At 41.8% G+C, this 20523-nt stretch overlaps 1 protein-coding gene across 1 annotated transcript in view; it reads right to left on the bottom strand.

Annotated features, from left to right (window-relative positions):
* CCDC57 (coiled-coil domain containing 57) overlaps positions 1-20523 on the bottom strand; it is a 106524-nt gene that overhangs the window by 83768 nt on the left and 2233 nt on the right. The window contains exon 2 of the mRNA XM_087710061.1: positions 9042-9125. The gene's annotated coding sequence lies outside the window, so the exon portion shown is untranslated. The remainder of the gene's footprint in view (positions 1-9041; positions 9126-20523) is intronic.

The raw sequence follows: 20523 nt of genomic DNA, 5'->3' as shown, positions 1-20523 counted from the left end.
TTTTCTTCCCAATATATTCTTTGTTTATTGACTATGTAGATCACTGAATCTCTTCTATCAGACAATACCCGAGTCAGTGCTGTCCAAGAAAGAGTAACAGAGATCAGTTCTGCCTGAACTGGATATAAAAAAGTAAAGGTTCCCCTCGCACATATGTGCTAGTTGTTCCTGACTCTAGGGGGCGGTCTTCATCTCCGTTTCAAAGCTGAAGAGCCACCACTGTTGCCTTTGTCTCCGTGGTCATGTGGGCAGCATGACTAAACACACAAAGCTGTTACCTTCCCATCAAAGGATATATATGTACCTAATAATGTACATAATAAATAATAAACATAATACAGACGGTAAATGTTAACATCCTTTAGTGCAGAGCACTGCAAGCGGATAATATCGAGATTCATTGAAATGTCACTGCATCCATGATGCCCTATAGTTGATAATTCACATTTTAAATCTTATGAACAATGATCAAATATTAGATAAGAATATTATTCAGTCTTATTATCTTGTAACGTTTTCAATATTTATTTGTACCAATAATAGTAGTCTTCTGAGAGAGAATCCGACTGAATTCATATATGATGCTATTAAGTCATAGTATAGTGGGTTGTGTGAACTCAGACAATTAAGTTTATAAAAGAGTGTGTGGTTTTTCTGTGATGGACAAAACCATTCAACTAAGATTTTATTCAATAAACATCGTTTAAAGAAACAGCTTAGCAGTATCTATTCATTGTGATCTATGGGGTTTACTTATAAGTAAATTGCATAATTGTGTACTATTGAGTTGGATCCAGCTCCTGGTGATTCTGTGGACAAAAGCTTGCTTATCAAGCTATTTTTAAATAAAAGCATTCTAATAATTCCTTTGGTCCTTCCCTGTATTTCTTGCATTTCAATTATATATGCCCTTATAAGGAAAGTGTTTTTAAAATATTGATATCATCTATGTCCAGACTTCCTTTAGTCTTACCAAATCATCATCTCCAGGTCTATTTTTAGATGTTCTGTACTATAATTTCATTTTCACTACTGCTTCTCAATAACTAGAGGGGTGTTTTCCAATTTTTTAAATCTAAATTTATTAAATGTCACAACCATGTTCCTAGAGGGTTTTTTTGTTAAAGATACAAAATGGCTTGTTTTTGCAATGGGCTTGATTTTGGAGTTCCTATTCCTAAATGGTTTGGCTATCCTTATGCCAACAGAACTCCATCTGCCTTTACCCCTGCTGTGGATTACTCTTAGCTTTCACGGTCCTTCTTTTGACTTTTATTTGCAGGAGAATCACTCTCAGGTTACTGGAGAACTACCAAGGCCTCCCACAAGTTAGTAACCCTCAGACAGGAAGCTGTTAATTGCAGAATTAAAGTCTCACCATCCCTTTTTATCATCCTTCACTTTTAGATAATTTCCTTTTTATGATGTAGCAATTACCTCTACAAATCATTTATTCAGATGAGAGCTACAAATTAGAAGTGCTTTTAAAATAATCACATACAAATTTGTAAATTAATTCTATAATTCAGAGAATGGAAGCTCATAATTGTTTGATAGTAGATTATTTTATTAACAGTTGCCCAGCTATCTCTTTCAATTAAGAGATAAGAAACTATTGGTACTTTATTTGGAAATGTCGATAAACTGCATAGCTGATTTAATGCTTCTCATATATCCAGCTACTTTCAAATATTTGTTTCTGTTTGCTTAGTGCCTAAAAGTATGTTTAAGACACTTTAGGTAATTCTTGATTATCTAATACTGTAAGAACTGGAGAAAAATCCTAGCGAACATGATAGGAACAAAATTAAGGAACTACATTTCTGATGTAAAATTATTAAGGAACTACATTTCTGATGTAAAATGTCATGGGCTGTCTAGCAGCAGTGTCACACGAGGTGAATTTAGGATTGGATTTTGAAAGGTTATAGACAGATATGATCTGGGGATGAGATTTCAGCTGCAGTGATGTGTGCTTTGGCACGCATGCCAACCTTGGAGAGGGTCATCATAGGCATAATAATCCATCTGTAGTAATATCCAAGTCACATTATGAGCTCTGCTACATGAGAAACTTAAAGGATGCAAGCCATTCCCAACAGAACATTAGCCGAGTTTACCAATCATGTATGCCACTATCATATGTAGTAGGTCACAATCTCTGAATTAGAAATCTCTGGGCATAGTGGGGGACTTGGACTCTCTCCTTTTCTTGTTGGTGTTTTTAAAGCTGCTGTATTATTGGATTGTTTGTACCATGCTATCTCAGGTTGTAACTCAGGTGCTGGGTTTACCTCTAAAATGTTTCCTGAACAAATGTGAGTGCATTGTGTGGCTTCCTCTGGAAAGCATATGGAAACCACTAGCAAATCAAATATTCTGCCTCTCAAGATTCATGAGACATCTTATCTTTTGAAAGTATTTCTAGTGAAGCTTGACTGCAGGGGCATGTCCATATTGTTTCCTTGGAAACGGTACAGAAGACATTGCCCATTGTGTTTTTTCAACTTCCCACCATAGTCTTCAGGGTTGATATTTACAGAGGAATCCTATGTACAGTAGTGCTAAACAGATCTAGTTCTTCTTAGCTTCCAATCTGGGCATTGTCAGGCAGGTGCAGCCAGAGTTTACACATTAAGCTTATTTTAATGATTTGCCTCTTGACATAAACCTTCCCTATATCAATGCTGCCTTTGCCTTTCATCTCATTTTTCATCTTCTCTTCCTCACTTTTAAAACATGAACTGTTTATAGTTTAATTTTAAGTATTCTTTGGGAACCATTTTGAGATTGATAACTATGGGAGTGGCATAATGCATAATAAATAAATGGTGGATTTTCTCTGCTGGAATCCAAATGATACACCATCTCTCTCCAAGGTGATATTGAAGACTTTCAGCTCTCATTTAGAGAACCCAGTAAAGTTTTGACATATTTAACAACTTTTGTCATTTCTGAACTATTTGAAAACTCTACAGGCTGCTTTTAATCAGCTTTCCTTTTTTTTTTCTATTTGCCCGCTGTTTTCTCTGTTATTTGTTGCTTTCATTCTATACTGCTGCTTCTTTTGTTAATATTTTATTATCTTTATATTCTTTGTTTCAAATTATCCTGAGGCTTTTTTGTGAAAGATAAGAGAATAATGAAATGGAAGTTTGGAGAATAAAGGTAAAATGTCAATTTGAGGTAGGCAAAAAAAGAAAAAAAAAGGTGAGTGAGCAATTGAGATGAGAAACAGTTGACAATTGTAAATTCTGCTTGGATTTTGGCAGACATGTCTTTTTAAGATTCTGAGTGGAGAGATACACACACTGCTGTTCACCTCCCAGAGTCTCCCCCACCCTTTGAGACACTGCACACTTCTTACTCGGGACTGTCTACTTAATGACCTGCAAGATAGCTTAATGAACACAACCAGTAATGCTGGGATTTCAGTCACTGAGTGAAGCAATCACATAATGTCTTGCTTAATAACTGCTGTGTTGCAGAAATGAGACCAAACCAGCTCTTTGTCAGAGGGAAAGGTTTATTGCGCAAGGTTCAGCAGCGAAAGCTCAAGCAGAATCTGAACCCCAAAGGGCAGTTGGTTATAGGTTTTTATACTTTATCAGCCAGGATATTGATCATTCTATCTCTGAACAATCTCCCTAACAGCTGGCCAATATCACCCAAGTCGGGAGATGGGTCTGGATGATGGTTTGAACCAGCTCGATCACCTCCCTTGGTTTTGGGGAAAACAGATCATAGTGCTGTTTCCAATTAAGGAGATCAGTCGTAGTGAATGGAGTATATTGGAAAATTGACACCAATTGGCTTTGGTTTTGTGCATTTAAGACCCTTTGATCCACCTGCCTAAGTGGAGCTAAGGTGATTTGGTCTGCCTTACTTCTAGTCCTTCCTGAAATTGGGGATTCTAGACCTGCGCCGGACTCAGCCTCTGTCTTCAGTGGGGCTGATGCCCCTTTCTGTTTTGGCCTGACTGGGTCTTCCTTCAGGATCGGCACTTCCATTATTGGGGGTGGCTGATATATTGGGGGGTAGCGGGAGACGTAACGTGGGGACACTTGTCTTCCTCCTGCCTTCCTGTTAAGATCATGGCTGCCCCCTTTGTTGTGAGTAAAATTTTCTTCCTCTGGGCAGATTCTAGGGTGCGATTTATACATACTTTCAGCATTTCAACTTTGCACTTTTTAAGCCAATCGGGACATTTTCCGACTGCAATTTGCCATTGATCAATATATTGATATTGATCTGGATAGCCAATCTCTGGGGCAGTTATGACTTGATGAACTAGGCTTATAATTCGGGGATCTAGGGTCCCTTCTGATGGCCACCTGTTCTGACCCCCCTCCGTACGGTGAGTCACGTCGACACAAGATTACTGTTAGCCAATTTACTCACAGTAATTAACTCATAGACAAGACTTTGGCAGCAACCCAGACTTCCACAGATAAGAAATACACACAAGAGCTTCTCCAGCTTTAGTATAACGGTTGTGTCCTGCAAAAGGTCTCCTCCCAAAGTCTCTTCTTACATACTCTCTTGGGAGGAGCCTAATCACAACCACCTGGGCCCAATTATCTTCTATGTCTCCGTAATTGCTGCCGGCGCTTATCAGCCTGTCTCTGCCTGGTGTCCAGGACCAACTCCCTTAGCTCCTCCCCACTGCTCCAGGGCCTGACGTCTTCAGCACTGCTCCAGGGCCAGATGTCAGGGACAAATTCCCTTTGGCTTTCACCATTGCTCCATGCCTCAGGCGCCTCCTGGTGGCCAACCAGCCTCTCTGCTCCCTGCTCAGAGTCTGAACCCTACCCAGGGTCCTCCACATCTTCCAGAGCCAACTCATAGGGTCCCTTGCTATCGGAATCTGTTGGCAGCTCCAACGGCTCCTGCTGGGCCACAACAGCCACCCTAACCAAAAGTGGGCCATTCCGATTCACAAAGCTTCCTCAACTTAGACGGGGTTGCTGGGGGGTCCTCATAATCTCCACCATATGCCCTTTTAAAATTCTTCAACATACACTGGAGATGTGTCCTTGGGACACTCCCTCTCCCACCCATGTTCTAAAAACACTACCATTGACCCGCGGTGCCACTCGACGGTCACTCAACAGGAACTGCAGTGGGTTAACCTCCCTCACAATTTAACATGGACTTCTTTAGGATCGATGTCCCGAGTCCAGGGTGGTGATCAGGCACCCTCTTCTACTCTCAAGTGGAGTAGGTACACAACACTATATTATACTTGCCTGCCAGCAGGTTTTCCTCATCCTCTCGTCCTGGCCAGGATTCGTTCAGATTCTCTCTTTTCCCTTTTCATACAAAGGGTCCTTGGACTGACTAGAGGAGCCCTCGGCGGCGGAAGGCGTCCTTTCCCCATTCCTCTGAAGCAAAGAGCCTCGTGGCGCCTGAGGTACCCGGGGCTTGGATTCCTTCATCGACGCAGGGCCTTGTTTTCTGGAGTGAAAGATTGCCTGGCAGTCCCTTCGTGTGTCGCCAGAAATGTTGCAGAAATGAGACCAAACCAGCTCTTTGTTGAAGGGAAAGGTTTATTGTGCAAGGTTCAGCAGCTCAAGCAGAATCTGAACCCCGAAGGGCAGTTGGTTACAGGTTTTTATACTTTATCAGCCAGGATATCAGCCAAGCCAATTTCCTGGCTTGACCTAGTCAGGTAGATAAGATAATCAATCCCCTGTTGCATGGATAAAGCGTCGGGGCGTTCTTGCCCACTTAATCTTCTACTTTAGCTTCACTCAACGACTTGAATTTTCAATCCCAATTGTGGTTGTAAATCAAGGACTACACACTTTTTCATCCAAATAAGGATATTCACTGAACAACTCACAAAAGTACAGCACGTTACTATCTCTCTGAAAATAGATTTATTGCCACAAAGTGCTTCTAAAACAAGTACAAGATGATTCACCTAGCTAAGTTACACCCTGCAGGGTATGGCCTGTTCTTTACATTGGCAACATAGAGACCATGTCCCCGTTTGCACCTAATAATGCATGACTTAAACATGTCTCCGTTTATTTATTTTTTTCTGCTGTGTCTGTTTGATATTGTATTCATTTCATCTTCACCCTATGGGCGAGACAGCCTAACAGAGGTGGGTTGCTGCCGGTAGTAGGGCGAACCAGTAGTAGCAGCGGCAGGAGGCTGTGCCCACCCGCCCAGTCACTTCTACGCATGCGCAGAAGTGTTGCGCGTGAGTGCACACACACGAGCAAACCGGTAGAAAAAAAATTAGAACCCCCCCACTGCAGCTGAAGTTGTCCTTAGTTTACTTATAATAAAATAATGTCTCCCATCTCTTCTGTTATTATTGAAAAATATCTTTAAGGGGTGTTTTTGTGAGGGTCACTCCCACCTCCCAGTTCCTCATGCCAAATAGACTCAAATGTTTAATCGACTTCTTATTGAAGGAAAAATACTTACATTCAGCAAAAGGAGATTTTCCAATTCCTTCTTTCTCAGGTAGGAGAGGTTTTTTTTTTTAAGATTGCAGCAATACGGTTTGAAAATGCTTAAGAAGAAAAGGCTTAAAAGTTGCATGTTAGGTTGGGAAGAGAAGAGGAATTTCTTCAGTCTCCGATAAATATGTAAAAAAATCTTCAAGAAGCTAGAAGGAAGTCCACAGCAGTAAATAAGGGAATTTTAGCTTCAAGCATTTCTCTCCAATCTCTTTGCTCTGACAGTAGGGGATGGGGCAAAGTAAGTGATTTCTGTAGAGCAGGCAAACTCTTTTGTTTAACTCTTCCCCTGTTCCTTCAGGGCAGAGATTGAAGAGAGATTTCAAGAAGCTAAGATATTTGATCTTCTACACATCAAAAGCAACGTGATTGCCCCTGCAGCGCGAAAGCAAAAGTCAAATGGTTGGTAAATGAGGACTTCCTGTAGATCCTTTCAGCCCTTATTCAGACTGGCAACTTTTTACATTAGAGTTGCCTTGATACTAGAGCAAGTAAGTATAATCTTGTGGACACAAAGAATATTTTTTGAATAATTTTTCTATTGGAGGTTCTAAGAGGTTGTCGTGATTTGAACTATATTTTTATTTCATTCTCTGTATTTTCGTACGTACATCTTTTACTCATTTAAACATCTTTAATAAAAGTTATACTAAAAACATAATATAAGGCAGGCAGCTGCAGCTTTTTGTAGACAGCCATTTTTGATGCTTTCATCAACATTTCTATCCGCTACAGACTGTCCACATCCATCAGCCCAGCTTCCTATTTCATACCGTGATGAAAAGCTGGTGTGTGACCAAAAGTACCATGTTCCTAATCTTAGTAATAATCTCTGATAGGCATTTACTGTGTCTTGTAATGTAATAGAATATTGGATTTGAACCTAGATAACCTTGGGGTCAACCTCCAGTCATTCATAAACTTGGCAAAGAGGTGTTGGGCAAAGCACTACGTCTTAATGTAACTTTTCTCACAGATTGTGGTGAGGATATATATGAATAGGAATGAGTACATTTTTCACAATTGCTTTGGCCTAATCTGAACCTCCTGCGAGTAGTTCAGACTATTCTTTTCCTCCTATTGGTTTACTGCTTGAAGAGGAAGTAAAAAATGAAAGTAATAATCAGAAAAAGAAAGGAGGTCCAAAATACTATTTTTTAGCTTTCCCCCTCCCAATTCAATCCTGCCTGATTCAGCATGTGGTCTTCCATAAGTTAGACATATTTTCAGGTGAAAATCATCTTTATAGGAGAAACTGTTCAAATGTTATAGTTTCTTGCAGCAGAACATGAAATGTACATATGTGCCTCTGTATGTGTGTTTAAGAGAGGGGGGATGGAAGTGGGAGAGAGGAGGCCAGAGAAAGTGAAGCACCTTGCAGTAAATATCTGGAAGAACCATTTGTAACCTGTGTTACCCCGCTGTGTAAAAGTGTTACAATACTCTAAGGTAAAGGTTCCCCTCACACATATGTGTTAGTTGTTCCTGGCTCTAGGGGGCGGTGCTCATCTCTGTTTCAAAGCTGAAGAGCCAGTGCTGTGTGAAGACATCTCCATAGTCATGTGGCCGGCATGACTAAACACCGAAGGAGCACGGAACGATGTTACCTTCAAACCAAAGGGGTCCCTATTTTTCTACTTGCATTTTTACATGCTTTCGAACTGCTAGGTTGGCAGAAACTGGGACAAGTAAGCGGAGCTCACTCCATTACGCAGCACTTGGGATTCACATCACCAAACTGCCAATCTTTTTGATTGACGAGCTCAGGATTTTAGCCACTGAGCCACTGCATCCCTTGTATTACAATACTCTACTTTTGCCTAATAACTGCATTGTCTCTAAGGGGATGAAAAGAAGCTGCAGATATGTTCCCACTTATACATGCAAATTGTCTCTTGATTCACAGAAAAATCATATTGAAGCAAATTGTTCCATCATAGTTTTTGTTTAAAAAGTCTAGTTATGCATACATAGGAAAATATTTGTAATATAGCACACTCATAACAACCTCTGGCTTTACTACTGATCATTGAAAACTATAACCCCCCCCCCAAAAAAAAGTATGGTGGTTAAACTGTCTTCCTCTGATCAAAAAGTCTACAAACTATGTTATGAAAGTGGGGAGAAAACCCTTAACAGTTGGTGTCACTTCTTTTATGACTTGTTCAGCTTTGTGCAATGCTGCTCTGGATTTCTGGGTTATTACCTAGCGTGCTGTGAAATATCCAATGCATATTTTCTGATTTCTAAGAGAACATTTACTAATTTATTCTCTTCCTATGTCCTTGTGCTTTGTTGCTTTCAAGTGAGCCCTTCAATAGAAACTATCAGAGTGATCAGCTTTGATGTAATATGTTTTCAAAAGTTTTATTTCTTTTAAGGCAAACATTTCATCATTCCTCAATCAGTAAGACATCGAAGTACAATTTCTTGTATATCAAAATAATTCTAGTTAGAATGATCAGCGTGATCAGCTTTGATTGGTCAGGTTTTCCCACAGGATCTCAACATTAGTTCCCACTTTTGTTGCTCTATTTAAATCAGAAATTGGTCTTTTGTACTAACCTGAAGCTTGATTCGCATTCGAATGTTGGGTTGCTGCTTATATGGTTAAGACTTTATTTCATTACCACCTGTCAGAAAAGCTTTCTGAAATTCAAAGGTTGAGCAATTTCAGAGTCAAACAAATCATTGAGCATATTTTCTATCTCTGGATTTATCCATCTTTAAAGAGATTTATTAAAATTACCATAATATAAAATAAAAATGAAAATAAAAGTATAGGAAAAAGGAGAAGGGAAAGAAAGGGGAAAGAAAGATGTACCTTAGGTACAGGAGGGGGGAAAAACCAGACTCCCAACATTTATTAAATACCATAAAGTACACAACAGAATTACAGCTTCAACTTTTTACTTTAGCAACTTAGCAAGCATTAGTCATTTCTATAGACTATATTAATCAGCAAAACCAAGCCTAAGAGTTATTTTTTTCTGTCCTCAGCACAAAGCCAGAAACAGTTTCCAAGTAGAAACAAAACTGGATTTTTTTAAAAAAATTAAAAGTCAGTTTTGCGAATTTTGTTCCATCACTCCTTTCATCCTTTCTTCTGTTGCGCAGATTGATGTATCTTTCATTTCTGTGCATGTACAATTCTCATTGCAGTCAACATATACAATAACACAGTTGCAATTCTTTTCCAACTCCTTATCCAGTATGAGTTTATCCAAATGTTGATAATAATTCGGGCCTCTAAACACTCTGCATTTTACCAGTATTATTGTCAACCCTGAAGCTGACCTGACTGAAGCCAGTTTTGACCTCTTCAGTTGGAAGCTGAAATGAACATTGGAGCTGAGGGATAGAGAAGGGGAATTGAGATAGAGGGGAACAATTTTACATACTACCACATGCTGCAATTTTATCATTATTATTGTTATTATTTGCAGTGAATGTTCATGTATCTCATTCTTTATTTCATAATGACTCCTACGTCTGATTAAATTGTCTTTGGTCCACACTGCTTCTGTAAGAGACAGTTCATCTTTGTAGCTGTGTCACAAAGAACTAGGGTACTTTGAAGAATATATATCTAAAAACCTCTTCCTGGCGACATCTTCTGTTCCAGATGAAAAGAGCAGGGGTGTTAGGGAAAAGAATTACATCAGCTTTAAGAGCTCATACATTTATAGATTAGTTGTATAATGGACAAAGCAGTCTTTATGAACAGAGACTGAGAAATCGCCCAAGAAACATATCCTGAAGGGATATAAATTAATGCAAGAGATTAGTTGCTGCACAAAATATTATTTCAAATAGTTCTTATTTCTGTAGGACAGATATGGCCAACAACAATGCATTGTTGTTATGTACATTGTGTACAATGTAGTGTACTCCTTGTTTAGAAGAGTAAAAACAACATGGTGCCAGTTGTGACAGCTTTCTTCTTCCCTTTCTGTTTATAGAATAGTTAGTTCCTGGCCCTAATAGATGAAAAAGCCTGTAAAAAGCCAGTAAAATTGGGGTTAGCTTGCTGGTTTCTCCTCCTCCTATTCATGGGGTAATTAGTTGTAGGATTATGCAAACAGTTGGGGTTGGGGATTCATCATTTGGTCTCCTTCCCAATGAGAAAAGAAGGAAACCTAATGAACAATTAAAGGAAAGGGACTGTCTTTATTGGATGAGTTTAGAGTAAGAGTTTCAATCTGAGAGTGGGCTTTCTTTCTCACTTTTTTATTTTCTGCATCTTTTATATCTTTTTTTCCAGTTTGTATTAGTTTTTATTATTGTAATCCTTCATAAAATTCCTATAGAAAAAGCATATGTACACATTCAATATTTAAAATATATTGTTAGAATTTTAAGATATATTTTACATCTTTTAATTCCATATCTAATCCAGGCATGGATTTATTTAATATCTGATCCACTGAGCTTCCTTTTTGGAAACCCTCAATTCCTTCCACTGCCCAGGACTTGGATCTTCCAAGTTCCAGAAGCAAAGCAATGAGAAACTGTTGGAAGAAATGTCCATCTGGGTTCAGTTCCAAGTGGGGAAAAAGACACTGGAAACATGGAGGCTGCTTAGAAAATATGGTTTAATGGTGGACAGGACCACATAGCTTGAGGTCTTGGGGAAAAAGGTGATCACATGCTTCCAGGTGTTGAGAGAAGAAGAAGAAGAAGAAGAAGAAGAAGAAGAAGAAGAAGAAGAAGAAGAAGAAGAAGAAGAAGAAGAAGAAGAAGAAGAAGGGTCGAGGAAGGGGCTTGCAGGGCTTTTTATAATCTGTTCGGCCCCACACATCTGCCTTCTGTTCCTATGCAAGAAATGTATTCTGATTGGTTGTCAGACTCACATGGGGCCATGCAGGGGCAACTCTCTAGGCTGAGTCCAGGTTTAGTTGAATTCTCAGATGCCATGTGGTTGGTTGGGTGAAGGGCTTATACTAGCACGCCTTGATTCCATCACCCTGGAGTTGATGGGGTCTTTGTTATGTGCATAGACTGGCTTGGCATCTTAATGACCCATTGACAAAAGGGGGGAGGCAGGAAGCTGCAGGAAGTTTCTCTTTAAAATGTTTCTCCTTTTTCACATCCAGGGAAACATAATATTCTGCCTTTTCAATATTTCCTAGGATATTTCATTTTTCTGGGAGAGGGCTGGGTGATAACTTCCTACAAAACAAATAATAATGATAATTGTGGTTGGTTGCACACTCAGCTAGTTGGTTAGACTGGATTTGTCATTTTTATCCACTACTGATGTTCTTCCCATGGACCTAGGAGAAAGATGCCTTTTTTATAATATTAAAGGTATTGTTGCAGGATATAAGCAGTTCCAAATAAAGCTGCCTTTTGCAATTGACTGATGGTAATTTTGTCAATGCTGACAGTGTTCAAGTGGTGCTCCATATATTTTGGGAGTCCACCCAAGGCTTATATTACTTCTGTATTGATACTATTTCTGCTTTTTGCCATAGTTGTTCTATTTGTATTTTGTGATTTTATCCAGTTCTTTCTCTTCTCTTCTGACTGTCTCCAGATATAATTATATTCACTATCCGGACTCCCCCTCTTTTTAAATGATAAATCTGGGGGGTTAAGTGTCAGATGTCTGTCTGTTTGAATTATTATTATTATTATTTTGTTAATTTAATAAAGTTAAGCAAAGAAATATATACTCTTATTTTAGGTTTAATACCCCTAAGCAAAAATAATATCAACAATAACCAAATCCCTCAAAATCTAGAAAAACAAAGAAGGAAAATTCTGGCCCTGGTCATTTAGTTGATTGTACCAAATCATTGTTCTGCCTTTTACAGCTCTCTAGTATCCAATAAATCAAATCTATTCAAAGAAAAGAAAAGCTTTGGACTTTCCAGTGTATCCCTATGCTTTCTTAGAAACTTAGTAGTTGTAATTCTAATATATTTGATTGAGAGTGGTCTAAATAATTACTTGACATCGAGTTGGGTTCATAGAGAATTTGAAATTTATAGCCCCTAATGTCTTCATGATATGAAATCTGGCCATCTAATGTAATGCTTTAGATTTACATGGAGGATCATAATATGTTGCTGAGTTAACTCAGTCGTAAAAGGGGAGCTGTTCCCAGGTAGCAGAAGGACACAGCTATATTGGCTGAGCAAAGGCTAAGTGAAAGCAAAGAAGGGTGGGAGGGGGGTGGGAGAGGGATATCGGGACTGCTCTGCAGAAAGACACTATAAACAGATGGACAGTGACAAGAGATGAAAGGGCAACTGTTGCCATCCAAAATACCATAGTTATCTTGAGTTTCCTGCCTGAATAATCCAAGCTAGCAAGCAAACCTGCTGTGGCACAAGAGGGCAAAGGAACATATTGTTATGATCTGGTGGAAGGAAAAATCCATAATATTAAGATTCTGTAAAATGAAGCTCAAAGCTCTGATTTGAAGTCTATTCCAAGGGAGAAGAAGGATCTTAACCCTCAATAAACAGTATTTTAATCTTATGTGTTAAACGTACAATGTATGCATGTTATGCAGTCCATGTTTATATAACAGAGAAGGGGATACTATCTTTTAATATGGGATTGCACATCCATATATTTTTATAAGGATGTCCATATTACAAAACAAACTCTAGCATGATTCATTAGGATTTACTTTGTTTCTTTAAAAATTTGTATAAGGTAACTAATCAATTGATTCCCATTATACTTAAACTTTAGAAACGTCAGATATTATATCTTAGAAATAAAATGTATGATTTGAAAGAAGTGTATGAAATAGAAATAAAATTGACATGTAACTACTGGTAGATATATAAATATTTTATGTATTTCTAATGCCTCTTAATAAAAACATTTCTGTTTCATGAATGGAATGGAAATGCAATTATACTTGTTTGGATTTTGTAATTATTCACTAGCATAAATGTTAATCATGTGATCATTGTTTCCAGTTACTCAATAGTAGTCACATATTGGATAACATCATGGGGATTCGTTAGGCTTAAGTTCTCTTTTGGTTAAATTTGTGGCTAATCAGGGTGTAGTAAGGTAACAGAAATAACCCAGAAGGCATGTACAGAAAAAATTAATAAACACGCAGCCAGGAGCCATAGCCAGAGAAAACCACACATGTAGCCAGGAAAAGGTTACACTCGGTCACAAAAGAAACATGAGATAATAGGATTAGGAAAAGGGTAACAAAGTTGGGGAAAACCCCGAATCCAGCAATGACCAGTTAGATTAACAAAAACACAAAATCCAATTCCAAGATAACACAAACATCATGACTATTTACATAGAGCAGACACCTTTGTATAAGCGCCCAAACAGGAAAACACCCTCCTCATGTTTTATGATAGGATTAGCCCAAGGACAAGGCACCGGATGAACAAAATCCGAAGACAAGGGAATCAAGATCAGAGCAATCATCCAGAATAAAAGAACTTTTGTAAAATCCAAATTTACCCAATAGTCTGGAGCAAGAAAAACTGTCTAAAAGGCAAAACCAAACTGTATATGCGTGCTGCAGACCCGGGAACGACGGAGCTGTGACTCATCCTTCCCGTTCTTTCTTTCTTCAATAAAACTCATAACTTCCAGGCAGCTGTCTTCACGAAACTTTCTTTTAGCGTCAGTAGTGATTCCCGGCTGGGAACAGACCGGAAACCTTTGCCTTCCAACAATTGGCGACCACGAAGGGACTCTCAGGTCACCCAACCACCAAGCCGGGCCCGAGGAATCTTTCTTCTGCCGGCTGTAGATGTTTTCGTCTGCAAAAGGACTTCCACGGACCCGGTGCAGCTAAAAAAGGTAGTAAAGTGAGATCCGGAGTTTGAACTCTACAGCTGCCTGAAAGGAGGTGAGTACTGCTCCAAAATGTTTCTTTAGTAAAGGTAACACGGGGAGTAAAAGAGTGTGTACGTGCATGGGTGTTAGAAGGCTCAGATCCACAAGTAGCGATCAGAATCCACCTCCTCCACTTAACCCTCAGCGGCACCTCAGCCTGCTCCTAGTCCAAAAGGGCAGTGACCGGCAGGATTGAGAAAGCAAGGGGGGAGGTTCTTGTCGGAGTGTGGAAACCGATTCGCGAAAGGGATACCGAAGTAGCCGAGCGGGCAATGAGTGGAAAAATATTGTTGAAAGGTAACGATGCGGGTGGGAAAAAGAAAAACAAATCCCAGGAAAATTGTAAATTGTAGATAAAGCATAGAAAAAGGTAAGGTAAGGAAAAGAGGAAGTGCGCATACCCGCTGATGACAGGACCCCTCTGGGGTAGCTGTGCGGCTGGTCCTCCCGAGTCTCTCCCCAAGACTTGAAAACTGTTAAAAAGTCCCTGTGAGTAAGGGCGTGAAAGAAGGTTCCCGCGGTGAGGAACACGAAAAGTCCCCCTGAAGGGCGCGAAAAGAGTCCCTGTGAAGGATGAGAAAAGTTCCTTTAAAAGGGCGCGAAAAGGTCCTCTAATGACGCGAATTTTGAAGAGGGGAATATGAAGCGGCAAGCCCGGCTAGGACGAAGTGAGCCCCACATCTGAGTGGGATCATGGGAAGCGGTAGCTCACAGGCGGCCATGGAAACCCTCCTAGGGGAGCTGTTGGGAGCCTGGGACGAAAAGCAGATGCCTGTCCTGGCCAGAATGAAAAAAAGGAAAGCAAAACAGATAAGTAGAGAATGGGCATTACTCAAGGATGAAACTGGGAGACCAATTTGGCCAAAGAGCGGTTCATTCAACTTTAAAATGCTGAAAACCTTTAGACCTAGGATTAAACCCAGCCACTTACCCTACTGGTACGGCTGGGCTGAGCTAGCTAGACTTAAAGAACCCCGGGTAGAGAAGCCTATAGTGAAAACAGATAAACACTCTGAGAAGGAAGAAACAGGAGTACATTTCATGCCCCCCCCCATTAAGTAAACCAGTACCAGGGAAGAATAGGGGACAGTTAGAGTATGTACTACTGACACATACCCCGTTTTCAGCCTCAGACCTAGTAATCTGGAAAAGGGACACCCCCACATTCAGGGCAGATCCTCAAGCAGTGATACAAACCATAAGGTCCATAGTGGAAAGCCACAACCCCTCATGGGGAGACATGACCTAGTTTGAACTTCTCAAACTATTTGAAACAACTGAGCTAATTGCCAAATGACCCATCATAGCTGCGCCAGGGCAAGTAGAATGGCCAAGGGTTGCTTGGCCCCTACATCATCTAGACTGGGATTATAATGATGCAAACCACTGGGATAAATACAGTAGGGTGAAGAAAAACTTAATAGAGGCCCTAGAGGAAATAGGGAGGAAGCCCCTTAACTGGGCCGAATTTCAAAGGGTTACACAGAGAGAAGTGGAAAATCCTGATGCCTTCTGGTACGGTTGTCGAAAGCGGCCGCCACATATGCCCACCCAGACCTCCACTGTCAGAAAGATCAAAGAATATTGGTCTCGGCGTTTGTCAATCAATCAGCCAATGACATCCGTGAGCATTTTCAGCGAGCTGTCTCAAACTGGTCTGCATTAGAAATCTCAGAGTTGCGCAGGATCGCGAACTTCGTGTATGAGCAAAGGGATAGGCTGAAGGAGGAGGAGAAAGAATGGAGGGAAGAAAGGAAAGAGAGGGAAAGGGAGAGAAAGAGGAGAGAGGAGAGGCAGGAGGAACTGCAAATTTTTGCTGCTCTAAACTCCAGACCCAGTGCATACCCACCCCCGCCACCCCATCACACTGGCATAAATGCCGGCAATGTGATTGGGAGGGAAGACCCCAAGAGCGGTGGACCCACTGTCTGCAGTGCAGGGTGGAAGGACACATAAAATGAGATTGTAGACAAAAGAAGAGCTGAGGTGGTGCAGTGGTTAGAGTGCAGTACTGCAGGCCACTTCAGCTGACTGCTATCTGCAGTTCAGTGGTTCAAATCTCTCCGGCTCAAGGTTGACTCAGCCTTCCGTCCTTCCGAGGTGGGTGAAATGAGGACCCAGACTGTGGGGGCGATATGCTGACTCTGTAAACTGCTTAGAGAGGGCTGAAAGCCCTATGAAGCGGTATATAAGTCTAACTGCTATTGCTATTGCTATTGCTAAAACCCGGCAAACCACCCACGCCGAGCCCAACCTAGAGCACCTCTGCCAAGGGCTCGCCCAAGTAACCGGGGTGAATGGAGGCAGAACTACAGACACCCGTGGGACTAAGGGAGGGACAGGGATCAGTCTCCCTTATGACTAGGGGACGAAATGACAGACTTTTCGGCCATCTTTTGTGGATTTGCCATTCCTTTAAGGAACGGCCCTGAAGGGGAGCCCATGATATCCCTCTGGGGAAAGCAATATGAGTGCCTAGTGAACACAGGAGCCACATCCTCACTAATAACAACACCCCAACTAGAAACTCAATTGCTCCAGGGGTCCGCGATGAAATAATGGGGGTAGGAGGGAGGACTATCCCAGTAGATTTCACAAAAAAAAAAATCAGTTGATGTAGGTCCGCTGGCCCTAAAGCATTCCTTCACAATCTGTACTCAATCTCCTCTGTCCCTACTGGGCAGAGATCTCCTGTGTAAAATGGGGGCCACTATTAAATGTGGAAAGGATGGCTTTCTACTAGACATCCTGACAAGGAACATCCATATGGTAGTTAGAGAGGCCACCTCCCTGCACGACGACCTAAGCAGTCTACCCTCTTCTCTATGGGCTGGGACGCCACGGAAGTAGGGCTGTTAAGAGGAGCCTCCCCGGTAAAAATCACAGTGAAACCCAAAGCCCCGCCTTACGCCCCATAATATAAAATTCAGGCTGAGGCCATTGAGCCCATAAGGAATCTAATAAAGGCTTATCTAGAACAAGGGGTCGTCCGCAAGTGCACCTCTCCATGTAACACTCCTATCTTCCCAGTAAAGAAACAAAAGGTAGACCAGGAGGGGAACCCTATCTTCAGATTTGTGCATGACCTGCGGCTGGTCAAAAACCATGTGATACCCCGGGCTCCGTTAGTACCCAATCCTGCAACCATAGTCACGGAGTTCCCGGCTTCGGCACAATATTTTACAGTCATAGACCTGTCTTCTGCTTTTTTTAGTATCCTGGTAGACCAGGCTTCCAAATACCTTTTTGCCTTCACTTGGGAAGACCAACAGTACACATGGACTCGCTTGTCACAAGGCTACACGGAGTCACCCACTTTATTCTCCCAGATCTTAAACGCAGATCTCTCTTCCATACCATTGCCACACAACTCGACCTTAGTACAATATGTGGGCGATTTGTTGTTGGCATCTGAAATGAAGCAGGCCTGTAAAATGGACACAATACACCTCCTGGAAACCTTAGCAGATAGGGGGCACAAAGCGTCACCCACCAAATTACAGTATCTAAAACAAGAGGTGACCTATTTGGGTTACATTATAGCACCAGGAATAAGGAAACTGGCACCCAGCAGAGTACAGACTATTTTAAATATGAAACCTCCACAAACGAAAAGGCAAGTCAGAGCCCTACAGGGCGTACGGGGCTTCTGCCGCCCATGGATTCTGTCATTCGGGGAATTGGCTAGACCTTTAATACAATTAATGGAAAAGGCTATGCCCGATCCCATCAAATGGACCAACTCCTTAGACCAAACTCTAAAAAAAATCAGGCAGACATTAGCCTCAGCCCCAGTACTCGGACTTCCAGACTACAAAAAACCTTTTACATTATTTATTCATGAAAAGACAGGAGTAGCGTCAGGTAACCCTAGACCCGGTAGCTAAGGGGGCCGTACCATGCCTAAGAGCAGTGGCATGATAAGAGGCTGAATTATTTACAACAGATCACATAAGATTTGAAAGATGTACAACTCTGAACCCAGCCACCTTACCTCCTGCAGAACAAGGGGACAACTTACACGACTGTCTCCACCTGGTTCACGATGCTATATCCCCGCGACCCGATCTAACCGATATTCCACTTCTAAACCCGGACATGGAACTATACACAGCAATAGCAATAGTAATAGCAGTAGACTTACTGTATATACTCAAGTATAAGCCTAGTTTTTCAGCCCACTTTTTGAGCTGAAAAAAGCCGCCTCGGCTTATACTCGAGTCAGTGAAAAATTTGCCCGAAATGGAGGAGAAAAAGGGGCGGGGCCATGCCGCTGGGTGACGCTCGTGAATGGCCCAGCGCCCCTGAGTTTCCCCTCCCTCTGTGTCAGTTTGCCGCGCAGCGTGCACCGCACCATCCCCCCTCCTCACGTTCTAATGTAATGCAGGGCTATCTTACGATTCCCCTTCCTCCCCCTCCTGCCGCTCTGCAACGATGTCCCACCTCCTCCTTGTTATGGCAAGCAGCCACATAGCGATGTCCCACCTCCTCTGGTACAGTGATCCAATGATAGGAATCACTGTGCCGTGTGTCATAGGAGGTGGGACATCATCATCACAGCGGGACATCAGCATCATGAGGTGAGTGAAGTATTTCATTGAATACACCGGTATTGTGTGATAATAATTTGTTATGCAGAGCAAATTTTTACAATGGCTACTGTATATTTAATGGGCACAGGCAGGCTGTATATGTTATTCAATGGGCAATGGCATTATTGGTATCTATTTTTATTTTTGAAATTTATCGGTAGCTGCTGCATTTCCCACCCTAGGCTTATACTCGAGTCAATAACTTTTCCAGTTTTTTGTGGTAAAATTAGGTGCCTCGGCTTATATTCGGGTCGGCCTATACTTGAGTATATACGGTATATACCGCTTCATAGGCCTTTCAGGCCTCTCTAAGCGGTTTACAGAGAGTCAGCATATTGCCCCCAACAATCTGGGTCCTCATTTTACCCACCTCGGAAGGATGGAAGGCTGAGTCAACCCTGAGCCGGTGAGATTTGAACCGCTGACCTGCTGATCTAGCAGTAGCCTGCAGTGCTGCATTTAACCACTGCGCCACCTTGGCTCACAGACAGCTCGTCTTATATGCATAACAGGAAAAGGGTAGCAGGAGCCGCCGTTGTTTCCCTATATGAAATTGTTTGGGCTTCCCCTATCTCCCCCTCCCATAGCGCTCAGGCGGCTGAACTAATAGCGTTAACAAAGGCTTGTGAAGCCGCCAGGGACCAGCCTGCAAACATTTACACCGACTCCAAGAATGCTTTTGGACTCTGCCATGCCACAGGAACCCTATAGAAACAACAGGAGTTTCTCACATCAGCTGGGCAACGCATAGCCCACACTACTTTGGTCTCCGAACTGCTAAAAGCCATTCAATTACCAAAGTCCATAGCAGTCATCCACTGTAAAACACACCGAATGGATGACTCCTTGACCACAAAAGGCAACAGATATGCCGATGTAATGGCAAAATGGGCAGCAACCGAACCCCTCCCTCGTAGTATAGCAGCAGCAACAATAAAAGCCACCCCAACCATCCCTTATTCCAATTTCCTGGAAAGCGGAGAAACAGAAATATGGGAGGAGACATTGGGTGCAGTTTTTAGGGAAGGGTTCTGGAGGGCCCCGGATGGTAAGCCAATAGCCCCACAATGCCTCTTATGGTTAATCTGCCAGAGGCTACACTCAAAAGCTCACTGTGGGACACAAGCAATAGTAGACGCCACCAGAAGAGTATGGCATGCGCCAGGGATATATAGTGAAGCCACTAGATTGACTAGCACCTGCCAGAAATGCCAGGCCAATAACAGTATATCTAGGAAAAGTATTCATGAAGGCGGTAGGCCTTGGGCACAGAGACCATTCGAAAGAATACAAATGGACTACATACAACTACCCAAAGCAGATGGATACCAGTATGCCCTTGTATGCCAGGATCAGCTCACACACTGGGTAGAGGCCGTCCCTGCTGCCATGCTACAGCTTTAAGAGATGGCTAGGCACCTCATCAAAGACATAATACCAAGTTTCGGGGTGCCTACAGTCCAGGACATGGATAGGGAAAAACATTTTGTAGCACAAGTCTTAAACCACATATTCCAAGCTCTAGGTATTACCCAGAACCTTCACTGTCGTTATTCGCCCTCTTCCTCAGGAGGAAATGAATGATCTAATAGGGAGGTTAAGACTCTGCTGGGAAAACT

The sequence above is a fragment of the Thamnophis sirtalis genome, unplaced genomic scaffold (genome assembly GCF_051295495.1).
Source record: "Thamnophis sirtalis isolate CommonGarterSnake01/CBP01778 unplaced genomic scaffold, rThaSir2_p1.2 scaffold_3, whole genome shotgun sequence".
Classification (NCBI taxonomy): Eukaryota; Metazoa; Chordata; class Lepidosauria; order Squamata; family Natricidae; genus Thamnophis; species Thamnophis sirtalis.
This window is presented reverse-complemented; position numbering and strand designations above follow the sequence as displayed.